General features: G+C 50.1%; 17 non-coding genes across 17 annotated transcripts; 13 read left to right on the top strand and 4 right to left on the bottom strand.

Annotated features, from left to right (window-relative positions):
* Window positions 1–2103: 2103 nt before the first annotated feature.
* On the top strand, window positions 2104–2175 carry Trnap-ugg (transfer RNA proline (anticodon UGG)). The gene has a single exon. It is a non-coding gene; the product is annotated as a tRNA-Pro (tRNA).
* A 602-nt stretch (window positions 2176–2777) lies between these two features.
* Window positions 2778–2850, bottom strand: Trnav-uac (transfer RNA valine (anticodon UAC)). Its single transcript has one exon. It is a non-coding gene; the product is annotated as a tRNA-Val (tRNA).
* Window positions 2851–3085: 235 nt separating this feature from the next.
* On the top strand, window positions 3086–3157 carry Trnap-cgg (transfer RNA proline (anticodon CGG)). The gene has a single exon. It is a non-coding gene; the product is annotated as a tRNA-Pro (tRNA).
* Window positions 3158–4989: 1832 nt separating this feature from the next.
* Trnap-ugg (transfer RNA proline (anticodon UGG)) lies at window positions 4990–5061 on the top strand. The gene has a single exon. It is a non-coding gene; the product is annotated as a tRNA-Pro (tRNA).
* A 602-nt stretch (window positions 5062–5663) lies between these two features.
* Trnav-uac (transfer RNA valine (anticodon UAC)) lies at window positions 5664–5736 on the bottom strand. The gene has a single exon. It is a non-coding gene; the product is annotated as a tRNA-Val (tRNA).
* Window positions 5737–5971: 235 nt separating this feature from the next.
* Trnap-cgg (transfer RNA proline (anticodon CGG)) lies at window positions 5972–6043 on the top strand. The gene has a single exon. It is a non-coding gene; the product is annotated as a tRNA-Pro (tRNA).
* Window positions 6044–7882: 1839 nt separating this feature from the next.
* Window positions 7883–7954, top strand: Trnap-ugg (transfer RNA proline (anticodon UGG)). The gene has a single exon. It is a non-coding gene; the product is annotated as a tRNA-Pro (tRNA).
* Window positions 7955–8556: 602 nt separating this feature from the next.
* Window positions 8557–8629, bottom strand: Trnav-uac (transfer RNA valine (anticodon UAC)). Its single transcript has one exon. It is a non-coding gene; the product is annotated as a tRNA-Val (tRNA).
* A 235-nt stretch (window positions 8630–8864) lies between these two features.
* Trnap-cgg (transfer RNA proline (anticodon CGG)) lies at window positions 8865–8936 on the top strand. The gene has a single exon. It is a non-coding gene; the product is annotated as a tRNA-Pro (tRNA).
* Window positions 8937–9645: 709 nt separating this feature from the next.
* Window positions 9646–9717, top strand: Trnap-cgg (transfer RNA proline (anticodon CGG)). Its single transcript has one exon. It is a non-coding gene; the product is annotated as a tRNA-Pro (tRNA).
* Window positions 9718–10426: 709 nt separating this feature from the next.
* On the top strand, window positions 10427–10498 carry Trnap-cgg (transfer RNA proline (anticodon CGG)). Its single transcript has one exon. It is a non-coding gene; the product is annotated as a tRNA-Pro (tRNA).
* A 1831-nt stretch (window positions 10499–12329) lies between these two features.
* On the top strand, window positions 12330–12401 carry Trnap-ugg (transfer RNA proline (anticodon UGG)). The gene has a single exon. It is a non-coding gene; the product is annotated as a tRNA-Pro (tRNA).
* Window positions 12402–13003: 602 nt separating this feature from the next.
* Trnav-uac (transfer RNA valine (anticodon UAC)) lies at window positions 13004–13076 on the bottom strand. The gene has a single exon. It is a non-coding gene; the product is annotated as a tRNA-Val (tRNA).
* Window positions 13077–13311: 235 nt separating this feature from the next.
* Window positions 13312–13383, top strand: Trnap-cgg (transfer RNA proline (anticodon CGG)). Its single transcript has one exon. It is a non-coding gene; the product is annotated as a tRNA-Pro (tRNA).
* A 709-nt stretch (window positions 13384–14092) lies between these two features.
* On the top strand, window positions 14093–14164 carry Trnap-cgg (transfer RNA proline (anticodon CGG)). The gene has a single exon. It is a non-coding gene; the product is annotated as a tRNA-Pro (tRNA).
* A 709-nt stretch (window positions 14165–14873) lies between these two features.
* Trnap-cgg (transfer RNA proline (anticodon CGG)) lies at window positions 14874–14945 on the top strand. Its single transcript has one exon. It is a non-coding gene; the product is annotated as a tRNA-Pro (tRNA).
* Window positions 14946–15654: 709 nt separating this feature from the next.
* Trnap-cgg (transfer RNA proline (anticodon CGG)) lies at window positions 15655–15726 on the top strand. The gene has a single exon. It is a non-coding gene; the product is annotated as a tRNA-Pro (tRNA).
* Window positions 15727–17554: the final 1828 nt, after the last annotated feature.

Here is a 17554-nt window from a genome sequence, read left to right as displayed (position 1 = left end):
GGGAAAATATTTAATAGAGCTGTGGAACAAAGTTGCATAAGAAAAAGAACAAAAAAAAAAGTGGTTAAGGCGTCTGACTATATAAAAACAAAAGAAAAAAAAAGAAAAAAAAAAGTGGTAGAGCAAAAAAAAAGTGGTTAAGGCGTCTGACTTAAAAAATAAAAAAAAAGTGGTTAAAAAAAAGTGGCAGAAATAAAAAAAAAAGTGAAAAAAAAGGGGTATGATTCCTGCTTCGGGTGCAGGAGGTCCCGGGTTCAAATCCCGGACGAGCCCTTGCGTTTTGTACAACGGTGTGCTAACAAACCGCATGGCGGCGGCTGTTTCGCGCATTTCCAGGCCTCCAAGTCAGCGCTAAATCCGACAACCAGTTCTGAAACAGTTTCATTTGAGCCATGTGCACCCTGCTGGTGGAACGTTTGAAGTTGATTTAAATGGTCACAGTAGAGATCGTAGCAAGTGTCTTGCTGAGTGCGACGAAAACGTGTTTCCGCCCGCAATCGAACCGGGGACCTTGTGCGTGTTAGGCAGACGTTATAACCGCTACACCACGGAAACTGCTACGCTCTGCCCTCCACATGTGATACAACTTGTAGGACGATCGCCATTGTGGCGTAAAAATCACAATGCCGGTATTTCGCATTCGTGTGAAACAATCGACAGCACCCTTGACTGCCTGAATGCCATGTCGAATAAGAGCTCAAGAAGTCATCGGAAACGCTCGAGGGAGAGTCCTCAGCAGCATCTGCTGCTCTTTCTTTCCTTACGAGATACCGTCGATTCGCGCAGTCGTTATTGCAAAAGATGTCACCAAAGGCGATCGCTTCGTTAGCGGCACGGCGCCTGGGCTCGGCGGCAGCTCTACATGGAGGCACCAGCAGCCCCAGCCCCTCCAGGCCGCCGCCGGCGCCACAGCGCAAGGAGTCGGCGCCCGCCCTGCAATGCCCCCTGTCGTTGCACATTCCACCCGCCCTTTATCCTCTCCATGTCTGACTCACTACCCTAAATGACGCTGTAGTCGACGTGCTTATTACTATCGCTTTTGGAAGAACCAAGGCGCAGTATTCTAGTGACGAACCGGTATTGCAAATTTGGATTAAGTAAAAATTTGTTGTGTGGTCGAGCGACACCCCCGTCTCGCTCTTCCTAGATGATCGCTGCTGCGCGGAGTAACTCCTAGCGCGCCGATGGCTTCAGAGTTGGTCTTCTCGAAGTTTTGCTTTTGCACTGCATTCCGCAATCTTATAGTTACGTGCTTCGGTTTCCCGACGTTCTTGTGTTTAGTGCGTTCGGCTTCTCTTAATCCTTAGCCACCGCTTGCCGAAATTTCCACACCGTCATCTGTTGATCTGCAGAGCTCGATGAAGGTACCGCGGCCGTTCCTGAGCTCGCGAAACGGCCGAATCTGTAGTTGTTTCCAGATCTCTCCCACACAACGGCCTCCCGGAAGCTTGGATTACAGGAGTACGCCACTACTCCCAGCCGCTGAATTACCTTTGAAGCAGAATGACATGAGCTACACGCAGCTCCGATTTTTTTTTTTTTTTTTTGGTGTCTGACCTACTTTGAAATATTTTGTAGTCGATTTACTTACCACTATCGCTGTTGGAAGGAGGAAACCACGTGATAATCACACAGTATTCTAGAGACGATCAGGTAATGAAAATTTAGAATAAGTAAAACAGTATCAAAAGAAGTTGTGTGGTGGAGCGGCACATGCAATTCACGCTTCCTAGATGATCGTTGCTGCATAGAATAATTCTTTTGTCTGTGGCGTCTTCAGTATTCGTCTTCTGGAAGTTTTGCTTGCAATATATTCTTCAATATTTTCATTATGAGTTGGTGCTTGCTTTCCCGATGTTATTTTGTTTAGTGCATTCGCCTTCTCTTAACCCTGAGAAACCACATACGGAAACTGAGGCACTGCCGGCTGTTCATAAGCAGAGTTCGATGAAGTTATTTCGCTTTTTATTCGGTGCCTTTAATATTCTTCTCATCAGTGGTGAGTGCTGCCTGCAGAAAGCGCTTATCTTGCGTATTCACGTGAAAGTTTGTGTTCCCTGGGAGATGCACTACTTGTGATTAGCTTGAGTGGTGCGGGCAGGTGGCTCGTTGGTCTAGGGGTATGATTCCTGCTTTGGGTGCAGGAGGTCCCGGGTTCAAATCCCGGACGAGCCCTGCCATTTTGACCGTGCTGAAGAGTAGGTGGAACTCAGTCCCGGTTGCAGCTCCTCAATGAAGAGTAAGACGCCTGTTATATCACGTGGATATAACAAGAATCCGGCACCAGTAAAGTACGTAGGTGGAATTCGGTAGAAAGGCAGACGGTAATTTTTCTTGCAACGGAAAACAAGGTTGTCTTTGCGGAATATGTGCACCGTGAGTGGAGATTCAGCTTGATTGTGCGACAGTCTACCTTCATCTTACTAGCGACGGCAACAACCAATGGGTGGGACGTAAGACTGAGCGTGGCTAAGAGTTTCTCATTATTAGTTACCTTCACACTTTGACACAGCCGTGACAAGGCGAGTAGCGCGAGCTCAGGATAGCCAGTAGGAAGCGCACCTGAAGTAGCCCTGAAGAACCGGGTTGTAAATTTTGCCAGCCATAATGGAGCTAGGGGCGTTCTCAGTTACCAAATACCGGTGCAATAAGAGAGCAACAGTATTTGACAGTAAAATGACGCCCTATCCATCTAGAATATGACATTGATTGTCTCTGCATACGCATCCGTGAGGTCATCCCGGAAATGAAATCCGATAAGCGGATTAAAATTGTTGTGTTCCCGCCCGGGATCGAACCGGGGACCTTCTGCGTGTAAAGCAGACGTGATAACCGCTACACCACGGAAACGACGGATCGTCTGATGTGCCACCCGGAGACTCGTGGTAGCAACAGTTTTTCTTCTGTGTTAGCAAGGGCATCGGCTACGAGCTCCCTCCGATTCGTGAGGTTCCTATAGTACAAGAAGTCGATGAAAACAATCCAACCGCGACAGCCAGAGAGAACGCTGGGTGAGCTGCAGCCGTACATGGTGAGACCATCCTCGGTGGCGTCATTCACATGCAGTGTGTTTTCGGAACGAACAGGCTCGTTGGTCTAGGGGTATGATTCCTGCTTCGGGTGCAGGAGGTCCCGGGTTCAAATCCCGGACGAGCCCTTGCGTTTTGTACAACGGTGTGCTAACAAACCGCATGGCGGCGGCTGTTTCGCGCATTTCCAGGCCTCCAAGTCAGCGCTAAATCCGACAACCAGTTCTGAAACAGTTTCATTTGAGCCATGTGCACCCTGCTGGTGGAACGTTTGAAGTTGATTTAAATGGTCACAGTAGAGATCGTAGCAAGTGTCTTGCTGAGTGCGACGAAAACGTGTTTCCGCCCGCAATCGAACCGGGGACCTTGTGCGTGTTAGGCAGACGTTATAACCGCTACACCACGGAAACTGCTACGCTCTGCCCTCCACATGTGATACAACTTGTAGGACGATCGCCATTGTGGCGTAAAAATCACAATGCCGGTATTTCGCATTCGTGTGAAACAATCGACAGCACCCTTGACTGCCTGAATGCCATGTCGAATAAGAGCTCAAGAAGTCATCGGAAACGCTCGAGGGAGAGTCCTCAGCAGCATCTGCTGCTCTTTCTTTCCTTACGAGATACCGTCGATTCGCGCAGTCGTTATTGCAAAAGATGTCACCAAAGGCGATCGCTTCGTTAGCGGCACGGCGCCTGGGCTCGGCGGCAGCTCTACATGGAGGCACCAGCAGCCCCAGCCCCTCCAGGCCGCCGCCGGCGCCACAGCGCAAGGAGTCGGCGCCCGCACTGCAATGCCCCCTGTCGTTGCACATTCCACCCGCCCTTTATCCTCTCCATGTCTGACTCACTACCCTAAATGACGCTGTAGTCGACGTGCTTATTACTATCGCTTTTGGAAGAACCAAGGCGCAGTATTCTAGTGACGAACCGGTATTGCAAATTTGGATTAAGTAAAAATTTGTTGTGTGGTCGAGCGACACCCCCGTCTCGCTCTTCCTAGATGATCGCTGCTGCGCGGAGTAACTCCTAGCGCGCCGATGGCTTCAGAGTTGGTCTTCTCGAAGTTTTGCTTTTGCACTGCATTCCGCAATCTTATAGTTACGTGCTTCGGTTTCCCGACGTTCTTGTGTTTAGTGCGTTCGGCTTCTCTTAACCCTTAGCCACCGCTTGCCGAAATTTCCACACTGTCATCTGTCGATCTGCAGAGCTCGATGAAGGTACCGCGGCCGTTCCTGAGCTCGCGAAACGGCCGAATCTGTAGTTGTTTCCAGATCTCTCCCACACAACGGCCTCCCGGAAGCTTGGATTACAGGAGTACGCCACTACTCCCAGCCGCTGAATTACCTTTGAAGCAGAATGACATGAGCTACACGCAGCTCCGATTTTTTTTTTTTTTTTTTTTGGTGTCTGACCTACTTTGAAATATTTTGTAGTCGATTTACTTACCACTATCGCTGTTGGAAGGAGGAAACCACGTGATAATCACACAGTATTCTAGAGACGATCAGGTAATGAAAATTTAGAATAAGTAAAACAGTATCAAAAGAAGTTGTGTGGTGGAGCGGCACATGCAATTCACGCTTCCTAGATGATCGTTGCTGCATAGAATAATTCTTTTGTCTGTGGCGTCTTCAGTATTCGTCTTCTGGAAGTTTTGCTTGCAATATATTCTTCAATATTTTCATTATGAGTTGGTGCTTGCTTTCCCGATGTTATTTTGTTTAGTGCATTCGCCTTCTCTTAACCCTGAGAAACCACATACGGAAACTGAGGCACTGCCGGCTGTTCATAAGCAGAGTTCGATGAAGTTATTTCGCTTTTTATTCGGTGCCTTTAATATTCTTCTCATCAGTGGTGAGTGCTGCCTGCAGAAAGCGCTTATCTTGCGAATTCACGTGAAAGTTTGTGTTCCCTGGGAGATGCACTACTTGTGATTAGCTTGAGTGGTGCGGGTAGGTGGCTCGTTGGTCTAGGGGTATGATTCCTGCTTTGGGTGCAGGAGGTCCCGGGTTCAAATCCCGGACGAGCCCTGCCATTTTGACCGTGCTGAAGAGTAGGTGGAACTCAGTCCCGGTTGCAGCTCCTCAATGAAGAGTAAGACGCCTGTTATATCACGTGGATATAACAAGAATCCGGCACCAGTAAAGTACGTAGGTGGAATTCGGTAGAAAGGCAGACGGTAATTTTTCTTGCAACGGAAAACAAGGTTGTCTTTGCGGAATATGTGCACCGTGAGTGGAGATTCAGCTTGATTGTGCGACAGTCTACCTTCATCTTACTAGCGACGGCAACAACCAATGGGTGGGACGTAAGACTGAGCGTGGCTAAGAGTTTCTCATTATTAGTTACCTTCACACTTTGACACAGCCGTGACAAGGCGAGTAGCGCGAGCTCAGGATAGCCAGTAGGAAGCGCACCTGAAGTAGCCCTGAAGAACCGGGTTGTAAATTTTGCCAGCCATAATGGAGCTAGGGGCGTTCTCAGTTACCAAATACCGGTGCAATAAGAGAGCAACAGTATTTGACAGTAAAATGACGCCCTATCCATCTAGAATATGACATTGATTGTCTCTGCATACGCATCCGTGAGGTCATCCCGGAAATGAAATCCGATAAGCGGATTAAAATTGTTGTGTTCCCGCCCGGGATCGAACCGGGGACCTTCTGCGTGTAAAGCAGACGTGATAACCGCTACACCACGGAAACGACGGATCGTCTGATGTGCCACCCGGAGACTCGTGGTAGCAACAGTTTTTCTTCTGTGTTAGCAAGGGCATCGGCTACGAGCTCCCTCCGATTCGTGAGGTTCCTATAGTACAAGAAGTCGATGAAAACAATCCAACCGCGACAGCCAGAGAGAACGCTGGGTGAGCTGCAGCCGTACATGGTGAGACCATCCTCGGTGGCGTCATTCACATGCAGTGTGTTTTCGGAACGAACAGGCTCGTTGGTCTAGGGGTATGATTCCTGCTTCGGGTGCAGGAGGTCCCGGGTTCAAATCCCGGACGAGCCCTTGCGTTTTGTACAACGGTGTGCTAACAAACCGCATGGCGGCGGCTGTTTCGCGCATTTCCAGGCCTCCAAGTCAGCGCTAAATCCGACAACCAGTTCTGAAACAGTTTCATTTGAGCCATGTGCACCCTGCTGGTGGAACGTTTGAAGTTGATTTAAATGGTCACAGTAGAGATCGTAGCAAGTGTCTTGCTGAGTGCGACGAAAACGTGTTTCCGCCCGCAATCGAACCGGGGACCTTGTGCGTGTTAGGCAGACGTTATAACCGCTACACCACGGAAACTGCTACGCTCTGCCCTCCACATGTGATACAACTTGTAGGACGATCGCCATTGTGGCGTAAAAATCACAATGCCGGTATTTCGCATTCGTGTGAAACAATCGACAGCACCCTTGACTGCCTGAATGCCATGTCGAATAAGAGCTCAAGAAGTCATCGGAAACGCTCGAGGGAGAGTCCTCAGCAGCATCTGCTGCTCTTTCTTTCCTTACGAGATACCGTCGATTCGCGCAGTCGTTATTGCAAAAGATGTCACCAAAGGCGATCGCTTCGTTAGCGGCACGGCACGGCGCCTGGGCTCGGCGGCAGCTCTACATGGAGGCACCAGCAGCCCCAGCCCCTCCAGGCCGCCGCCGGCGCCACAGCGCAAGGAGTCGGCGCCCGCCCTGCAATGCCCCCTGTCGTTGCACATTCCACCCGCCCTTTATCCTCTCCATGTCTGACTCACTACCCTAAATGACGCTGTAGTCGACGTGCTTATTACTATCGCTTTTGGAAGAACCAAGGCGCAGTATTCTAGTGACGAACCGGTATTGCAAATTTGGATTAAGTAAAAATTTGTTGTGTGGTCGAGCGACACCCCCGTCTCGCTCTTCCTAGATGATCGCTGCTGCGCGGAGTAACTCCTAGCGCGCCGATGGCTTCAGAGTTGGTCTTCTCGAAGTTTTGCTTTTGCACTGCATTCCGCAATCTTATAGTTACGTGCTTCGGTTTCCCGACGTTCTTGTGTTTAGTGCGTTCGGCTTCTCTTAACCCTTAGCCACCGCTTGCCGAAATTTCCACACCGTCATCTGTTGATCTGCAGAGCTCGATGAAGGTACCGCGGCCGTTCCTGAGCTCGCGAAACGGCCGAATCTGTAGTTGTTTCCAGATCTCTCCCACACAACGGCCTCCCGGAAGCTTGGATTACAGGAGTACGCCACTACTCCCAGCCGCTGAATTACCTTTGAAGCAGAATGACATGAGCTACACGCAGCTCCGATTTTTTTTTTTTTTTTTTTTTTGGTGTCTGACCTACTTTGAAAGATTTTGTAGTCGATTTACTTACCACTATCGCTGTTGGAAGGAGGAAACCACGTGATAATCACACAGTATTCTAGAGACGATCAGGTAATGAAAATTTAGAATAAGTAAAACAGTATCAAAAGAAGTTGTGTGGTGGAGCGGCACATGCAATTCACGCTTCCTAGATGATCGTTGCTGCATAGAATAATTCTTTTGTCTGTGGCGTCTTCAGTATTCGTCTTCTGGAAGTTTTGCTTGCAATATATTCTTCAATATTTTCATTATGAGTTGGTGCTTGCTTTCCCGATGTTATTTTGTTTAGTGCATTCGCCTTCTCTTAACCCTGAGAAACCACATACGGAAACTGAGGCACTGCCGGCTGTTCATAAGCAGAGTTCGATGAAGTTATTTCGCTTTTTATTCGGTGCCTTTAATATTCTTCTCATCAGTGGTGAGTGCTGCCTGCAGAAAGCGCTTATCTTGCGAATTCACGTGAAAGTTTGTGTTCCCTGGGAGATGCACTACTTGTGATTAGCTTGAGTGGTGCGGGCAGGTGGCTCGTTGGTCTAGGGGTATGATTCCTGCTTTGGGTGCAGGAGGTCCCGGGTTCAAATCCCGGACGAGCCCTGCCATTTTGACCGTGCTGAAGAGTAGGTGGAACTCAGTCCCGGTTGCAGCTCCTCAATGAAGAGTAAGACGCCTGTTATATCACGTGGATATAACAAGAATCCGGCACCAGTAAAGTACGTAGGTGGAATTCGGTAGAAAGGCAGACGGTAATTTTTCTTGCAACGGAAAACAAGGTTGTCTTTGCGGAATATGTGCACCGTGAGTGGAGATTCAGCTTGATTGTGCGACAGTCTACCTTCATCTTACTAGCGACGGCAACAACCAATGGGTGGGACGTAAGACTGAGCGTGGCTAAGAGTTTCTCATTATTAGTTACCTTCACACTTTGACACAGCCGTGACAAGGCGAGTAGCGCGAGCTCAGGATAGCCAGTAGGAAGCGCACCTGAAGTAGCCCTGAAGAACCGGGTTGTAAATTTTGCCAGCCATAATGGAGCTAGGGGCGTTCTCAGTTACCAAATACCGGTGCAATAAGAGAGCAACAGTATTTGACAGTAAAATGACGCCCTATCCATCTAGAATATGACATTGATTGTCTCTGCATACGCATCCGTGAGGTCATCCCGGAAATGAAATCCGATAAGCGGATTAAAATTGTTGTGTTCCCGCCCGGGATCGAATCGGGGACCTTCTGCGTGTAAAGCAGACGTGATAACCGCTACACCACGGAAACGACGGATCGTCTGATGTGCCACCCGGAGACTCGTGGTAGCAACAGTTTTTCTTCTGTGTTAGCAAGGGCATCGGCTACGAGCTCCCTCCGATTCGTGAGGTTCCTATAGTACAAGAAGTCGATGAAAACAATCCAACCGCGACAGCCAGAGAGAACGCTGGGTGAGCTGCAGCCGTACATGGTGAGACCATCCTCGGTGGCGTCATTCACATGCAGTGTGTTTTCGGAACGAACAGGCTCGTTGGTCTAGGGGTATGATTCCTGCTTCGGGTGCAGGAGGTCCCGGGTTCAAATCCCGGACGAGCCCTTGCGTTTTGTACAACGGTGTGCTAACAAACCGCATGGCGGCGGCTGTTTCGCGCATTTCCAGGCCTCCAAGTCAGCGCTAAATCCGACAACCAGTTCTGAAACAGTTTCATTTGAGCCATGTGCACCCTGCTGGTGGAACGTTTGAAGTTGATTTAAATGGTCACAGTAGAGATCGTAGCAAGTGTCTTGCTGAGTGCGACGAAAACGTGTTTCCGCCCGCAATCGAACCGGGGACCTTGTGCGTGTTAGGCAGACGTTATAACCGCTACACCACGGAAACTGCTACGCTCTGCCCTCCACATGTGATACAACTTGTAGGACGATCGCCATTGTGGCGTAAAAATCACAATGCCGGTATTTCGCATTCGTGTGAAACAATCGACAGCACCCTTGACTGCCTGAATGCCATGTCGAATAAGAGCTCAAGAAGTCATCGGAAACGCTCGAGGGAGAGTCCTCAGCAGCATCTGCTGCTCTTTCTTTCCTTACGAGATACCGTCGATTCGCGCAGTCGTTATTGCAAAAGATGTCACCAAAGGCGATCGCTTCGTTAGCGGCACGGCGCCTGGGCTCGGCGGCAGTACAAGAAGTCGATGAAAACAATCCAACCGCGACAGCCAGAGAGAACGCTGGGTGAGCTGCAGCCGTACATGGTGAGACCATCCTCGGTGGCGTCATTCACATGCAGTGTGTTTTCGGAACGAACAGGCTCGTTGGTCTAGGGGTATGATTCCTGCTTCGGGTGCAGGAGGTCCCGGGTTCAAATCCCGGACGAGCCCTTGCGTTTTGTACAACGGTGTGCTAACAAACCGCATGGCGGCGGCTGTTTCGCGCATTTCCAGGCCTCCAAGTCAGCGCTAAATCCGACAACCAGTTCTGAAACAGTTTCATTTGAGCCATGTGCACCCTGCTGGTGGAACGTTTGAAGTTGATTTAAATGGTCACAGTAGAGATCGTAGCAAGTGTCTTGCTGAGTGCGACGAAAACGTGTTTCCGCCCGCAATCGAACCGGGGACCTTGTGCGTGTTAGGCAGACGTTATAACCGCTACACCACGGAAACTGCTACGCTCTGCCCTCCACATGTGATACAACTTGTAGGACGATCGCCATTGTGGCGTAAAAATCACAATGCCGGTATTTCGCATTCGTGTGAAACAATCGACAGCACCCTTGACTGCCTGAATGCCATGTCGAATAAGAGCTCAAGAAGTCATCGGAAACGCTCGAGGGAGAGTCCTCAGCAGCATCTGCTGCTCTTTCTTTCCTTACGAGATACCGTCGATTCGCGCAGTCGTTATTGCAAAAGATGTCACCAAAGGCGATCGCTTCGTTAGCGGCACGGCGCCTGGGCTCGGCGGCAGTACAAGAAGTCGATGAAAACAATCCAACCGCGACAGCCAGAGAGAACGCTGGGTGAGCTGCAGCCGTACATGGTGAGACCATCCTCGGTGGCGTCATTCACATGCAGTGTGTTTTCGGAACGAACAGGCTCGTTGGTCTAGGGGTATGATTCCTGCTTCGGGTGCAGGAGGTCCCGGGTTCAAATCCCGGACGAGCCCTTGCGTTTTGTACAACGGTGTGCTAACAAACCGCATGGCGGCGGCTGTTTCGCGCATTTCCAGGCCTCCAAGTCAGCGCTAAATCCGACAACCAGTTCTGAAACAGTTTCATTTGAGCCATGTGCACCCTGCTGGTGGAACGTTTGAAGTTGATTTAAATGGTCACAGTAGAGATCGTAGCAAGTGTCTTGCTGAGTGCGACGAAAACGTGTTTCCGCCCGCAATCGAACCGGGGACCTTGTGCGTGTTAGGCAGACGTTATAACCGCTACACCACGGAAACTGCTACGCTCTGCCCTCCACATGTGATACAACTTGTAGGACGATCGCCATTGTGGCGTAAAAATCACAATGCCGGTATTTCGCATTCGTGTGAAACAATCGACAGCACCCTTGACTGCCTGAATGCCATGTCGAATAAGAGCTCAAGAAGTCATCGGAAACGCTCGAGGGAGAGTCCTCAGCAGCATCTGCTGCTCTTTCTTTCCTTACGAGATACCGTCGATTCGCGCAGTCGTTATTGCAAAAGATGTCACCAAAGGCGATCGCTTCGTTAGCGGCACGGCGCCTGGGCTCGGCGGCAGCTCTACATGGAGGCACCAGCAGCCCCAGCCCCTCCAGGCCGCCGCCGGCGCCACAGCGCAAGGAGTCGGCGCCCGCCCTGCAATGCCCCCTGTCGTTGCACATTCCACCCGCCCTTTATCCTCTCCATGTCTGACTCACTACCCTAAATGACGCTGTAGTCGACGTGCTTATTACTATCGCTTTTGGAAGAACCAAGGCGCAGTATTCTAGTGACGAACCGGTATTGCAAATTTGGATTAAGTAAAAATTTGTTGTGTGGTCGAGCGACACCCCCGTCTCGCTCTTCCTAGATGATCGCTGCTGCGCGGAGTAACTCCTAGCGCGCCGATGGCTTCAGAGTTGGTCTTCTCGAAGTTTTGCTTTTGCACTGCATTCCGCAATCTTATAGTTACGTGCTTCGGTTTCCCGACGTTCTTGTGTTTAGTGCGTTCGGCTTCTCTTAACCCTTAGCCACCGCTTGCCGAAATTTCCACACCGTCATCTGTTGATCTGCAGAGCTCGATGAAGGTACCGCGGCCGTTCCTGAGCTCGCGAAACGGCCGAATCTGTAGTTGTTTCCAGATCTCTCCCACACAACGGCCTCCCGGAAGCTTGGATTACAGGAGTACGCCACTACTCCCAGCCGCTGAATTACCTTTGAAGCAGAATGACATGAGCTACACGCAGCTCCGATTTTTTTTTTTTTTTTTTTGGTGTCTGACCTACTTTGAAAGATTTTGTAGTCGATTTACTTACCACTATCGCTGTTGGAAGGAGGAAACCACGTGATAATCACACAGTATTCTAGAGACGATCAGGTAATGAAAATTTAGAATAAGTAAAACAGTATCAAAAGAAGTTGTGTGGTGGAGCGGCACATGCAATTCACGCTTCCTAGATGATCGTTGCTGCATAGAATAATTCTTTTGTCTGTGGCGTCTTCAGTATTCGTCTTCTGGAAGTTTTGCTTGCAATATATTCTTCAATATTTTCATTATGAGTTGGTGCTTGCTTTCCCGATGTTATTTTGTTTAGTGCATTCGCCTTCTCTTAACCCTGAGAAACCACATACGGAAACTGAGGCACTGCCGGCTGTTCATAAGCAGAGTTCGATGAAGTTATTTCGCTTTTTATTCGGTGCCTTTAATATTCTTCTCATCAGTGGTGAGTGCTGCCTGCAGAAAGCGCTTATCTTGCGAATTCACGTGAAAGTTTGTGTTCCCTGGGAGATGCACTACTTGTGATTAGCTTGAGTGGTGCGGGCAGGTGGCTCGTTGGTCTAGGGGTATGATTCCTGCTTTGGGTGCAGGAGGTCCCGGGTTCAAATCCCGGACGAGCCCTGCCATTTTGACCGTGCTGAAGAGTAGGTGGAACTCAGTCCCGGTTGCAGCTCCTCAATGAAGAGTAAGACGCCTGTTATATCACGTGGATATAACAAGAATCCGGCACCAGTAAAGTACGTAGGTGGAATTCGGTAGAAAGGCAGACGGTAATTTTTCTTGCAACGGAAAACAAGGTTGTCTTTGCGGAATATGTGCACCGTGAGTGGAGATTCAGCTTGATTGTGCGACAGTCTACCTTCATCTTACTAGCGACGGCAACAACCAATGGGTGGGACGTAAGACTGAGCGTGGCTAAGAGTTTCTCATTATTAGTTACCTTCACACTTTGACACAGCCGTGACAAGGCGAGTAGCGCGAGCTCAGGATAGCCAGTAGGAAGCGCACCTGAAGTAGCCCTGAAGAACCGGGTTGTAAATTTTGCCAGCCATAATGGAGCTAGGGGCGTTCTCAGTTACCAAATACCGGTGCAATAAGAGAGCAACAGTATTTGACAGTAAAATGACGCCCTATCCATCTAGAATATGACATTGATTGTCTCTGCATACGCATCCGTGAGGTCATCCCGGAAATGAAATCCGATAAGCGGATTAAAATTGTTGTGTTCCCGCCCGGGATCGAATCGGGGACCTTCTGCGTGTAAAGCAGACGTGATAACCGCTACACCACGGAAACGACGGATCGTCTGATGTGCCACCCGGAGACTCGTGGTAGCAACAGTTTTTCTTCTGTGTTAGCAAGGGCATCGGCTACGAGCTCCCTCCGATTCGTGAGGTTCCTATAGTACAAGAAGTCGATGAAAACAATCCAACCGCGACAGCCAGAGAGAACGCTGGGTGAGCTGCAGCCGTACATGGTGAGACCATCCTCGGTGGCGTCATTCACATGCAGTGTGTTTTCGGAACGAACAGGCTCGTTGGTCTAGGGGTATGATTCCTGCTTCGGGTGCAGGAGGTCCCGGGTTCAAATCCCGGACGAGCCCTTGCGTTTTGTACAACGGTGTGCTAACAAACCGCATGGCGGCGGCTGTTTCGCGCATTTCCAGGCCTCCAAGTCAGCGCTAAATCCGACAACCAGTTCTGAAACAGTTTCATTTGAGCCATGTGCACCCTGCTGGTGGAACGTTTGAAGTTGATTTAAATGGTCACAGTAGAGATCGTAGCAAGTGTCTTGCTGAGTGCGACGAAAACGTGTTTCCGCCCGCAATCGAACCGGGGACCTTGTGCGTGTTAGGCAGACGTTATAACCGCTACACCACGGAAACTGCTACGCTCTGCCCTCCACATGTGATACAACTTGTAGGACGATCGCCATTGTGGCGTAAAAATCACAATGCCGGTATTTCGCATTCGTGTGAAACAATCGACAGCACCCTTGACTGCCTGAATGCCATGTCGAATAAGAGCTCAAGAAGTCATCGGAAACGCTCGAGGGAGAGTCCTCAGCAGCATCTGCTGCTCTTTCTTTCCTTACGAGATACCGTCGATTCGCGCAGTCGTTATTGCAAAAGATGTCACCAAAGGCGATCGCTTCGTTAGCGGCACGGCGCCTGGGCTCGGCGGCAGTACAAGAAGTCGATGAAAACAATCCAACCGCGACAGCCAGAGAGAACGCTGGGTGAGCTGCAGCCGTACATGGTGAGACCATCCTCGGTGGCGTCATTCACATGCAGTGTGTTTTCGGAACGAACAGGCTCGTTGGTCTAGGGGTATGATTCCTGCTTCGGGTGCAGGAGGTCCCGGGTTCAAATCCCGGACGAGCCCTTGCGTTTTGTACAACGGTGTGCTAACAAACCGCATGGCGGCGGCTGTTTCGCGCATTTCCAGGCCTCCAAGTCAGCGCTAAATCCGACAACCAGTTCTGAAACAGTTTCATTTGAGCCATGTGCACCCTGCTGGTGGAACGTTTGAAGTTGATTTAAATGGTCACAGTAGAGATCGTAGCAAGTGTCTTGCTGAGTGCGACGAAAACGTGTTTCCGCCCGCAATCGAACCGGGGACCTTGTGCGTGTTAGGCAGACGTTATAACCGCTACACCACGGAAACTGCTACGCTCTGCCCTCCACATGTGATACAACTTGTAGGACGATCGCCATTGTGGCGTAAAAATCACAATGCCGGTATTTCGCATTCGTGTGAAACAATCGACAGCACCCTTGACTGCCTGAATGCCATGTCGAATAAGAGCTCAAGAAGTCATCGGAAACGCTCGAGGGAGAGTCCTCAGCAGCATCTGCTGCTCTTTCTTTCCTTACGAGATACCGTCGATTCGCGCAGTCGTTATTGCAAAAGATGTCACCAAAGGCGATCGCTTCGTTAGCGGCACGGCGCCTGGGCTCGGCGGCAGTACAAGAAGTCGATGAAAACAATCCAACCGCGACAGCCAGAGAGAACGCTGGGTGAGCTGCAGCCGTACATGGTGAGACCATCCTCGGTGGCGTCATTCACATGCAGTGTGTTTTCGGAACGAACAGGCTCGTTGGTCTAGGGGTATGATTCCTGCTTCGGGTGCAGGAGGTCCCGGGTTCAAATCCCGGACGAGCCCTTGCGTTTTGTACAACGGTGTGCTAACAAACCGCATGGCGGCGGCTGTTTCGCGCATTTCCAGGCCTCCAAGTCAGCGCTAAATCCGACAACCAGTTCTGAAACAGTTTCATTTGAGCCATGTGCACCCTGCTGGTGGAACGTTTGAAGTTGATTTAAATGGTCACAGTAGAGATCGTAGCAAGTGTCTTGCTGAGTGCGACGAAAACGTGTTTCCGCCCGCAATCGAACCGGGGACCTTGTGCGTGTTAGGCAGACGTTATAACCGCTACACCACGGAAACTGCTACGCTCTGCCCTCCACATGTGATACAACTTGTAGGACGATCGCCATTGTGGCGTAAAAATCACAATGCCGGTATTTCGCATTCGTGTGAAACAATCGACAGCACCCTTGACTGCCTGAATGCCATGTCGAATAAGAGCTCAAGAAGTCATCGGAAACGCTCGAGGGAGAGTCCTCAGCAGCATCTGCTGCTCTTTCTTTCCTTACGAGATACCGTCGATTCGCGCAGTCGTTATTGCAAAAGATGTCACCAAAGGCGATCGCTTCGTTAGCGGCACGGCGCCTGGGCTCGGCGGCAGTACAAGAAGTCGATGAAAACAATCCAACCGCGACAGCCAGAGAGAACGCTGGGTGAGCTGCAGCCGTACATGGTGAGACCATCCTCGGTGGCGTCATTCACATGCAGTGTGTTTTCGGAACGAACAGGCTCGTTGGTCTAGGGGTATGATTCCTGCTTCGGGTGCAGGAGGTCCCGGGTTCAAATCCCGGACGAGCCCTTGCGTTTTGTACAACGGTGTGCTAACAAACCGCATGGCGGCGGCTGTTTCGCGCATTTCCAGGCCTCCAAGTCAGCGCTAAATCCGACAACCAGTTCTGAAACAGTTTCATTTGAGCCATGTGCACCCTGCTGGTGGAACGTTTGAAGTTGATTTAAATGGTCACAGTAGAGATCGTAGCAAGTGTCTTGCTGAGTGCGACGAAAACGTGTTTCCGCCCGCAATCGAACCGGGGACCTTGTGCGTGTTAGGCAGACGTTATAACCGCTACACCACGGAAACTGCTACGCTCTGCCCTCCACATGTGATACAACTTGTAGGACGATCGCCATTGTGGCGTAAAAATCACAATGCCGGTATTTCGCATTCGTGTGAAACAATCGACAGCACCCTTGACTGCCTGAATGCCATGTCGAATAAGAGCTCAAGAAGTCATCGGAAACGCTCGAGGGAGAGTCCTCAGCAGCATCTGCTGCTCTTTCTTTCCTTACGAGATACCGTCGATTCGCGCAGTCGTTATTGCAAAAGATGTCACCAAAGGCGATCGCTTCGTTAGCGGCACGGCACGGCGCCTGGGCTCGGCGGCAGCTCTACATGGAGGCACCAGCAGCCCCAGCCCCTCCAGGCCGCCGCCGGCGCCACAGCGCAAGGAGTCGGCGCCCGCCCTGCAATGCCCCCTGTCGTTGCACATTCCACCCGCCCTTTATCCTCTCCATGTCTGACTCACTACCCTAAATGACGCTGTAGTCGACGTGCTTATTACTATCGCTTTTGGAAGAACCAAGGCGCAGTATTCTAGTGACGAACCGGTATTGCAAATTTGGATTAAGTAAAAATTTGTTGTGTGGTCGAGCGACACCCCCGTCTCGCTCTTCCTAGATGATCGCTGCTGCGCGGAGTAACTCCTAGCGCGCCGATGGCTTCAGAGTTGGTCTTCTCGAAGTTTTGCTTTTGCACTGCATTCCGCAATCTTATAGTTACGTGCTTCGGTTTCCCGACGTTCTTGTGTTTAGTGCGTTCGGCTTCTCTTAACCCTTAGCCACCGCTTGCCGAAATTTCCACACCGTCATCTGTTGATCTGCAGAGCTCGATGAAGGTACCGCGGCCGTTCCTGAGCTCGCGAAACGGCCGAATCTGTAGTTGTTTCCAGATCTCTCCCACACAACGGCCTCCCGGAAGCTTGGATTACAGGAGTACGCCACTACTCCCAGCCGCTGAATTACCTTTGAAGCAGAATGACATGAGCTACACGCAGCTCCGATTTTTTTTTTTTTTTTTTTTTTGGTGTCTGACCTACTTTGAAAGATTTTGTAGTCGATTTACTTACCACTATCGCTGTTGGAAGGAGGAAACCACGTGATAATCACACAGTATTCTAGAGACGATCAGGTAATGAAAATTTAGAATAAGTAAAACAGTATCAAAAGAAGTTGTGTGGTGGAGCGGCACATGCAATTCACGCTTCCTAGATGATCGTTGCTGCATAGAATAATTCTTTTGTCTGTGGCGTCTTCAGTATTCGTCTTCTGGAAGTTTTGCTTGCAATATATTCTTCAATATTTTCATTATGAGTTGGTGCTTGCTTTCCCGATGTTATTTTGTTTAGTGCATTCGCCTTCTCTTAACCCTGAGAAACCACATACGGAAACTGAGGCACTGCCGGCTGTTCATAAGCAGAGTTCGATGAAGTTATTTCGCTTTTTATTCGGTGCCTTTAATATTCTTCTCATCAGTGGTGAGTGCTGCCTGCAGAAAGCGCTTATCTTGCGAATTCACGTGAAAGTTTGTGTTCCCTGGGAGATGCACTACTTGTGATTAGCTTGAGTGG

This window comes from Schistocerca nitens, chromosome 2 (genome assembly GCF_023898315.1).
Source record: "Schistocerca nitens isolate TAMUIC-IGC-003100 chromosome 2, iqSchNite1.1, whole genome shotgun sequence".
Taxonomy (NCBI): Eukaryota; Metazoa; Arthropoda; class Insecta; order Orthoptera; family Acrididae; genus Schistocerca; species Schistocerca nitens.
Note: the sequence above shows the minus strand (reverse complement) of the source record. Positions and strands in the feature narration are given on the sequence as shown.